We start from the raw sequence: 10,166 nt of genomic DNA, 5'->3' as shown, positions 1-10,166 counted from the left end.
TTCTTTCTTTCTTTCTTTCTTTCTTTCTTTCTTTCTTTCTTTCTTTCCTCTGTTTTATTCACAATACTGTATCAAAAATAATCTTTTAAAAGTAAAAAACGTTTGTATCTGTCTGGATTCAAAGCCTTCAGTGTTTGCTATCACTGCGTGCTGAAAACTTTCAAAACCTCATTATCCTAGAGGGGATAGAATTGTGTTTTTCATCCATCTATAGTATTTAACTGATATAAGCAGGGCTTGGCTGGATGGAATGTGCAGATCAAGCTACTTTTGCCCATGTATAGTCAGATCTGCTGGTTCACTTTACGCATCAGTGAATGTCTTGGGATCTTCTTTAGGTGGAATTTGTCTAAGTCTGCTCAGCTGGGATGCTTAGCTAAAAAAAAAATCTATTCCCAGTGTTTTTCATCACCTCCTGTGACCAGAAGATTCACCTCTCTCACAGTTTTGACAGAGGTACAAGAGTACAAGAAGTATGTAAGACATGTTGAGGCCTAAGTTCAGAAACTGGTACAGCTTTTTTTTTTTTTTTTTTTTTTTTTCCACTTCAGTCTATTGTCCAAAGCAAGTATATGCCTGAAAAGGGAAGGAAGCATTTTCTAGGAGCTTGCTAATTATACAAAGAAGAAAGAGCTTCTGTGTTGGACCCTGTCTGCTTATCTGTCTGCAAGAGTGGCTTGAGTTTTTTCCCAGGTTGTTTTATGTGCTATGGCTGGTCCCAGGGATAGAGAGAGTGGGCTCTGTGAAGTCATATGGCAAAGGGCATGGACATGAGAACGTAAAGAATCAGTGCCATGCATGCATCTAGGCATTTTCCCATTGCTTTTAGTGCACATGGCAAATTCCCTCACATGGCTGCTACCACCTGCCTCGAGCTTGCCTCACATACTGTATCACACTTAGTTACAATTATTCCTCCTTTCTTGCCTTTCATCCCAGACAAACGCAACTTTCAGCTTTTCAAATTCACCATTCTCTCATCTGAGCCTGTGCACATCCTGGGGTAAAATTATAGTTTGCTTTTGTCTGCATATTCTTCAGTCTTCAGTTTCAGTATTACTTATTTAAGAACACTAGTGCAAATCCCTGGGTTGCTTAAAATTTTCCTGATTTTGATTTTTATTGCTCCTTGAATTTTTCTCATGCACTCACTTGTAATTACTTTGCTAATACTTTCATCTCTAGTAGATCATAGGCCTTATGGTTGCAAAAGCTGTGCGTGATTATAACTTTATTACCCGATGGATTAATTTTGTTAAAACTGCCTCCAAACATGTATTATTTTTATAGCTTGTTATAACTCTGATACTTAATGGGTTTTGGTTATTCATCTATTTTATGATGAAAATTTGTATCAAGGAAAGGACAAGAAAAGAAAAAGAAAGAAACATTTACTGAATGCCTATGGTATACTGGGCTGTTTTACATTCTATCACATTTAATTGTGAGAGGTATCTAGACTACTGTTTAACTGATTTTGAATTGAAATTTTGGGAAGTTAAATCACTAATGCAAGTAACACAGAATTAACTAGCAGAACTGCAAAGCAACCCAGATGTAAAAGGCTTTTTCCTTTACTATAATTTTAATTTTCAACATTTTCAGAAGAGCTCACATTACTCTTCTCCCTTGCTTCCAATATAGAAAATGCAACTTGTTCTTCAATTCTTTCTTTGCATAATTCAATATTATTCTCACACAGTTTATTGATTAGTCAGGTTTTTGCTCTTTTAAAAATTGTGTTCCTTGGTTACAATTAAATAAAGTTTTTAACCTAACCATAAGAAAAATAGTTTATAAAGTAAAAGCAAACAACATTATTTCCATAGATTAATAAAATTCTCTCAAAATCATTGAAAAGATAAAGAAGAGAATTTGGGTGCCTTCAAATAAAACTCAGGGGATCAATATTCATAAATCAGCTTATAATCAACTTTTAAAAATAATTTTTCACCTCAATGGTATTTGCTTAATTGAAAAAGACACTTTTCACAATCTCAAAAGAAGAAATATTATATTAGTCAAGAGTCACCAATTACTATTAAAAAACTACTGCATGGGTTAAGCAGGGAACACGTTTTTTCCTCAGTTAAGATTAATGGGTGAAATTATAGCTGTGCAGCTTCCAAGTGGCAAATTCAGGAACTAAAGCTCCTTCTATCATGTGACTACCATTTTTTAGCCCTTGACCAACAGCCTCATGAACAAGGAAGAGAGCCTGGGAAACCCAGCTTGGCGTTTCGGCATCAAAGTCTATTGGCCAGAATTAGACAAACGGGCTCATCTCCTTACAAGTGGACCAGAAAATAAGTGAAAGACTAAAATATGGAATAGTCTTCATAAGTCAGATGACTACATGTTGAAACCCAGAAAATTTCTGGAAGCCAGAGTATGTTCCCAAAGTTTGAACTGAGGCATGGATTTTATCATGCTTCTTCAAAATTATCTGGACATGATTTTTACTAAGTTTCCCCAGTTATCAGCTAAACTTGGTCTTCACTCGATCACTTACTGTAGTCAACTGATGTGATCCGTTCCAGTGATCAGGTAAAGGTTTCACTTGGATGAAACTTAGTGCAGCATTCTTGCACACACATACATATGTCTGATGGATTTTATGGTAATTGCAGTTTTATTAAACCCTTTCTCTGTGTTATGTATTTGCTAAACACTTTACAAATGTGCTCTGATTTAATTAACACAAGCTTATGGGATAGATACTCTCATTAATTCCACTTACAAGTGAGTAAACTGGAGCCCAAATAAACTAATTTACATGCTGGAGGTCCTATAGCATGTTAGTTATGGAGCAGAGATCCATTTGTGAACCAAAGGCTATTGTGCGTCATCTGAGCCTTTACTCATCGAGTTCCTGAATGCTGGAAGGAATAACTATTGGGCTACAGAGACCATGAACCTCTAAGCTACTATTAGACTACTTTTACTTGGAAACTCCAATGCACTATGTTGGGATTTGAAAGGTTCCTGCTACACAAGATATCTGTAGACCAGGATGAGGTACAGGTTGTGATACGAGGTCCCCAGAAACTTCTGTTCTCCAATAGTGATGGAGAAGGAAAGGAAAAATCAGCTGGGGAAAACTTAGACTGCAGAAGTGGCCTGCCTGAAAAGTCATAGCAATAGGTAAAAATAAAACAACCTGGGAAAAAACTCAGGCGGCACCTGCACACAGATAAGCAGACAGGGTCCAGCACAGAAGCCCTTTGTTCTTCGTATAATTACAGAACTCCCAGGAAAAAGTTTCCTTCCATTTTCAGGCACATACATGGTGGGCTCCATGTAAACTGGCACAGGGAGGAGGGATCTTAACTAAAACAAACCCGCAGTTATACGTACAAGAGAAGCAGTGCTTTGTGCTTGCCTAGAGACATACCCACAGCTGTATAAGATAAGGGGAGTTGCACAGACAGCTTTACTAATAAAAAGTTACTCAAACAGTTACATGGAGGAGAGCAGTTTTTTATAAAAGTTTCTTGCATTCAGCTGTAACACAGCAATCCACTTGGACTCCCCTCTCTGCCACAGACAGCTTTCTTCTTTCACTTATTAAACTTTTGCTCCAACCTCACCCTTATATCTGTGTTCCTTAATTTTCTTGGACACAGGACAAGAGACCCCAGGTACTAGTTCAGACAATGAGAAACTGCTACACTAAGGTGCATTAACGAGACAACAATAGCATTGATAATGGGACCATTCCTCCCCAGACACAATCTTTCAGCTACTCATAGCACCTTGGCAATAAAAACGCAACCAAAGTAGTCTCATTTCATCAAGGATATTATTACACATGGCGGTCATTGTAAATTCCCTATCCATACCACCTACCCAAGCAAATTCCTGCTTCTAAGTTCCTCATGTATAAGCTTATTATTCATTATTTGTTATAATTTTATATGCTTTAAAGTAGGATTGCTATGAGTTTTGGTAAATGGGCATGACAGACTGGAGCAGAGGTATGATGGGTGAGGCATGGACAAAGGAATGTCTACCGTAAACTTGCTGGTGACTACAAAGGTTGACTCCTCTAGATACAATGATGTCATATTGACTAAATTAAACACAATGACAACATTCTGGCCAACAAAGGATGAGCTCACTGTCCCAGGCATTCTGACCATCCAGGAAATATCAATCACTCCAGGCACACAGGTACAATGAGCTCAATGAGCTCACTGGGATTGAGATTCTCTCTCTGTGTCTGTCTCTCCCTTCCTCCTTCCATCCCTCTCTTTTTCATGCACCCATGGCAACTGCAACAGCCTCAAGATTTCAGACTTCTTACAACCTTCAGTGGGCATCAAATGCATTTCTGAACAATTCTTCACTTGCTTGATCTTTAGAAGCAATATTAGATTTTCTACAATATTTAAGTTTGAGCGTCTGTTTTCAATCATTACAGTTGTTATAAGAATTGTATATACTTTAGGTATCTCATAGGATCAACATTCTATAGACTCTTTTTACACCTTCTAAATTGTGAATTAAATCAAAGGTTTGCTCTCTCTTTAACATGTGGCTCTCTTAATGTTATCGTTGGGTGACTTACATGATGAGTCTAAAAAAATTGTTGTAGTTAGCTTTTGTTTGCCATGGATTATAAAAATCAATAAGTAAATTATGTCTATTTTTTATGCATTAACAGAATTATATATGTTATATACAGTGTTTTTACTATAACATTAAATGTAATTTTGTTCACATCAACAACAACAAAAAAAAAAAAACATGAGAACTCAAAATGGTTTTATCAAATGCTGAAATAACTGTTGGTATTTTTCATAGGGTTATTAGATTTAAAAAAAGTTCTGCCTTGATTTCAGCAAACAAAAGGCAATGTTTTCATGCCAAGAAGGTCAAATTAGTCTTGGTGGCTGCACTATTAGACATTACCCTTTGTATGAACAACTATGTCAATTGGTTTACTCTTGCAACATGAAGGCCAGGTTCTCACCACTAGTTGAAACCTAGTGGTATAAAACTAGAGTGTTTTATATGACTCTAGCAGAGACAAGATCCTGGTAATTTACAGTAGAAAGATTATTTTTATCAGTTGGTCAACTGTTGCTTAATTATGTCATTTAACCAAGTCATTTTTTGAACTTTAGTTCTTTCATCTGTATTTTCAGTAGTGCATTACTGGATAGTTCTTGATATTTTGTGGGTATTTATCCTACAACTTTAATAACCTAAAATTTATTAACCTGTAGCCTGTGAGCCCCTAGGTAAGGAGGCTGAGTCTACTTTAACAAAGCCATAATTGTCTGAAATGGCAGATAAACATTCTTATGTTCATATAATCGTATTTCTGATGATCAGTGTTAATGCATACAGATGCCATCAGAAAAATAATGTTGGTATGAATATGGATATTAAAGGCTATTCTGATGAGGTCTCAAACTGAAATAATGAGTTGTTTATTTAGAAAATGGAGCAGATATGATTCTTGTTATAAAGTGGGAAAGAACTTGGTTGAATTTATTTTCAGTGTTTTGAGGAAAGTAATACAAACAAGTGATAAAATTATGTATTTAGATGAGGGGATTTCTATGCAAACTGTACAAAGAGCAACTGGGCTTCTCCATGCTGCTTCTAGTAAAATGTGAGCTAAAGATTAAAATGAAGGGATATTTAATCTTAAAGAAAACAGATCTTAAAGATTTGAAAAAGATAAGCCTATTCATTTTGCAAAAACCTGAGGAAGAATGTTCAAGAGAAAACCAAGGGTGTAGTTGGACACTCATTCCTAAAAGAGATTATCCATGATGTTAACCAGCCCCATAGGCAGAAGCCAGGAATATAGATGGAATTATTATGCAAGCAGAGATGCAGTCAGTTTGGATCAAAGGCACAGGAGTAGACTATAGAGCTCTTCAGCTCTGACTATGATTTATTCCTCAAGATAAGGGAAGAGGGACTCTAAAGATAATTCAGCTATCACCAGGCCCACCAAAGGCCCTGGGAGCAAGGCAGCCTCCATCTTAGTTTCAAAAGGGTTGAGCCACCTCTGTGGTTTCAACAGGCCCGGCTGCTGCCCCAGCCCAGCAGAACTTCTGGGACAAGACCATCACCCAGCAGGCCCAGAAGTGGAGCACCAAGCCAGAGAGGGTTACCTTCATGTCTTTAGTTCTAATGGAAGTTGCCTTGCTAGGTCTTGGACTTGCCTGCAAACCTGTCACCCCTTTGTTCCTTTTGATATCTCCCTCCTAGAATGAAAAAGTTTCATTCTAAACTTTTATACCTGCTCCTCCATCATGTTTTGGAAGTGGATAAGTTGTCTAGCTTCACAGGTTCACAGCTGGAGCGAAAGTACATCAAGATGAATTGTACCTCCATTTTCAAACATATGTGACCTAGATATTTAGATAACACTTTTGACTTTACAGTTGATGCTGGAATGAGTTAATATATGGGGGACAGTGGGATGGAATAAATGCAAGACATGAATTTTGGAATGCCAGGGTGGAAGTATTGGATTGAATGTTTGTGCCCCTTGTAAAATTCATGTGGAAACCCTAACTCCCTGTGTGATTGTATTTGGAGATGGCACCTCTATAGAAGTACTGTAGGTTAAATGAGGTCGTGAGGTTGGGGCCTTCCTCTGGTAGAATTATAAGAAGAGACAGTAAACATACCTGTTGTTCTCTCTCTCCCTAATGTATCCAGAGGAAGGGCCTTATGAGGACAAAGCAGCTGTCTACAGACCAAGAAGAGAGCCCTCACTTTAAACCAAACCCACCAGACTTTGATCGGGGATTTCCATCCTGCAGAACTATGAGAAATAAATTTCTGTCATTTAAACCACCCAGTCTATGGTATTCTGTCATGACAGCCTGAGAAGACTACATAGTTATGAGAGAACGGCAAAACTAATTCTAAACACTAGTCATAAACATAGGCATTTACATATTATGTGATTTAAATGCTTTAGAGAGAGTTCATGTTCTAAAATTTCTTGTGTACTTTGGTGCCTAAATGACTTAAATTCCAGAAGTAAGAATTATCTTCTTTTGGGTTATTTTCTTCCTTATAACCAAACATTTAAGAGGCAAAGCCAAGATTCTAAATATTTTCTAGAGGTGAGGTGACTGGAAGGCTATTGTGAGGGAGAGGAAAGGAGCCGATAGTATGGTAGAGACTTATTGAAGGTTCCTTACAGCCACTTCACTATCTACCTTCCCCAACCTTCGAGAGTGGCATGCTGACAAATTAAAACCACAAGTATCTCTTTATTTTCTGTTTGTCATTACAGTACATCTCACTCTATTGCCAACAGTTTGAATGTGACATAACTGCATTCTGAAGTGATAACTCAAGCTGGCCTTCAAAAATGCAATTACACAGCTGCTTGTCAACAAAGATTAATATACTACTACATTCCCAATGCAAACACATACCCCATCACCACTGCCACTGCCGCCGTCACACACCTTATGTATAAACCAAGAACATTGGCTTTAAATATCTCCTTGTAAAATCTGTGTTTGTTAAATGAAGAACCCACATTTCCTATTCCCCAAAGAAAATAATAATTCAGCATTAGTCAAAATAAAATGTTTGATGTTTTATAATAATAAATATTTGCTTCCAGAATCTCTTATTATTTTATCTATTTGCTTTGGGAAAAATGAAGATAAACTAATTCCAAACAGGATTAATACAGCAGACAAAGCTGTTTAAGGTTGGACCCCATCAGCAAAAGGAAATATTATGATGGCATTGATGCAATTGTTACATAGAATCTTTTTTTAAAAAATGCAGAAAGCATAATACAATCTAAAGATGAAAAGTTTATAATTCCGTCAAAACACAAAGTCAGTTTCTGAGTTTAATAAAAAGGAAGGTAAATAATTTCAACAAATTTTATACTCAAATTATAGGATATTAGAAATGAATAAAAACACACATCTAAATGTGGATGTAAGGGAAAGTTGAAATATTTAGTATGGTCCAAAAAAGAGCTCCTTTTAGGCATGGAAAGTTTGAAGCCTGCTCTTAGCTGTGTCTCTATCATTATAAAACCATCTGTTGTGGAAATGTCGTTTTGTTGTAAATAATTTCAGAGAAAACACAAACCTGGTAAGACCTACCACTGCAGATTCATCATTCTGATTCTATAAACACTTGTTGAATGCCCACTGTGCACGGTTCTGGGCATCTCTGGCAAACTCTGGACCCCTGGCACCAGGTAAATGGCACAGCCAAGCCCTGCTCCTTTGCCTTCTAAGAAGACCCATGTTAAAGTGCATGGAGGAAAACATATATTGTTTTAAAGACAATGAGGAAAGTGAAAGGACTTGTAAAATCTCCCTCTGTAATGCGTTTCGATGTTAATAGAGTAAAATTTTTCTGAAATGAATAGATGAGTTCAACCTTGACTGGCAGCTTTCACAGTGCTTTCATTTTGAAAACAATCTAATCCTATAGCCCCAGAGTTGCTACCAAATGCAACTTAATACTGTACGTGGCACATAAAATTCATTTTTTATTCTTTTGTGTCAGAAGACAAGACATGGAGAAACCTGGCCAAAACACTCTATGAGAATGCTTCGTGATCTCACAGATATCAGGGATAGTATCATGATCACAAAATCATAGCTATGGATAAAAATTCTTCTGAATCCCAGGGTAGAGAAGAATGACTCATGAAAATAGATGCATTCAAGAGACTCAGTATTATAAACTACTTTGCATTGCTTTATTTTTTAAAAGAGTCTTCCACCACTTTGGGAACAGTAACATCTAATTTTTTGTGATCTTAAAAACTTTTGGTGTAAGAGATTTAATTCAATGGTTCTAAGGTACATGTCATGCAGTACTGTACTTTGATGTCCTTCTCTGATGCACAATGCAATTCCAGGAGTAATTGCTCTCTCTAAGTTGTATATACTGCTTTATGCTATAAAATCATTATTTTGAACTCTTTATGCAATAAAACTCAGAGCGGTGCATCCCAGATTCCAAATGTGTTAAAATTCGTGGGCCCTACTTTTGGAGATTCTGATTTTACGGGACTAGGAGTGGGGGGAGGAATCTGAATGTTAAGTTCATCTTTACCTCTCAAGTGTCTCTGAAGCAAGTGGCTTACTGAGCACCTGCTCTAGAAGCAGTAACCTACAGGAAACTACAAGAGAATGTCTCTGTTCTCATTCTTAAGAAATGTACACTGAAGTATCATGGAAATGGAGCACACCCTCTCCAAATTTCTCTCAGATGTTTCAGAGAGGGAGAGAGAGGGGTAAGACAAATAGGATGAAGCCTAAATGATTGCTGAATCTTAATAACCCACATATGAGAATTCATCGTACTGTTTTGCAACTTTATGCTGAATTTAAAATTATATCCAAAATATGGGAAGTCCCTGTTGGGATGGAGTTTGTAACTGATATAGGAAAAAGAGAAGAAGGGAATAGGGGCACTTGGAGTATCTTAGGATTACAGTGTAGAAACTGGAGGATGGTTACTACTATAGGAGAAACTAAAGCATAAATGTACATTAAATAGCTTGTGTGTGTGTGCATGTGTGTTCACAGTCATATGTATCTTAATGTGTGTTTTATTCCTATATATAATACACACATACACAAAATTCACATAATCATGCAATCCTTAAACTCTATTATTTTTGTATTGTAATTATCTTTATCGGATGAGGAGATAAACTCACTATTTTAATTAGTTTTATGCGTGTTTTCACGAATATTTATTTTTCATATATATATGTCTTAGTCTGTTCAGGCTGCTATAACAAACTACCCTGGACTAAGTGGCTTAAAAACAACAGAAATTTATTTCTTTTTTTTTTTTTTTTTTTGAGACGGAGTCGTGCTCTATCGCCCATGCTGGAGTGCAGTGGCGTGACCTCAGCTCACTGCAATCTCCGTCTCTTGGGTTCAAATGATTCTCCTACCTCAGCCTCCCGAGTAGCTGGGACTACAGGCATGTGCCACCACGCTCAGCTAATTTCTTTGTATTTTTAGTAGAGACAGGGTTTCTCCATATTGGCTGCTCCCAAACTCCTGACCTCAGGTGATCTGCCCGCCTTGGCCTCCCAAAGTGCTGGGATTACAGAAGTGAGCCACTGCACCCCCAGAAATTGATTTCTTATGGTTCTCAGAGCTGGGAAGTACAAGATGAAGTCACCA

The sequence above is a fragment of the Piliocolobus tephrosceles genome, chromosome 8 (assembly GCF_002776525.5).
Source record: "Piliocolobus tephrosceles isolate RC106 chromosome 8, ASM277652v3, whole genome shotgun sequence".
Taxonomy (NCBI): Eukaryota; Metazoa; Chordata; class Mammalia; order Primates; family Cercopithecidae; genus Piliocolobus; species Piliocolobus tephrosceles.
The sequence above is the reverse complement of the archived record's forward strand: the minus strand, read 5'-3'. Positions refer to the sequence as shown.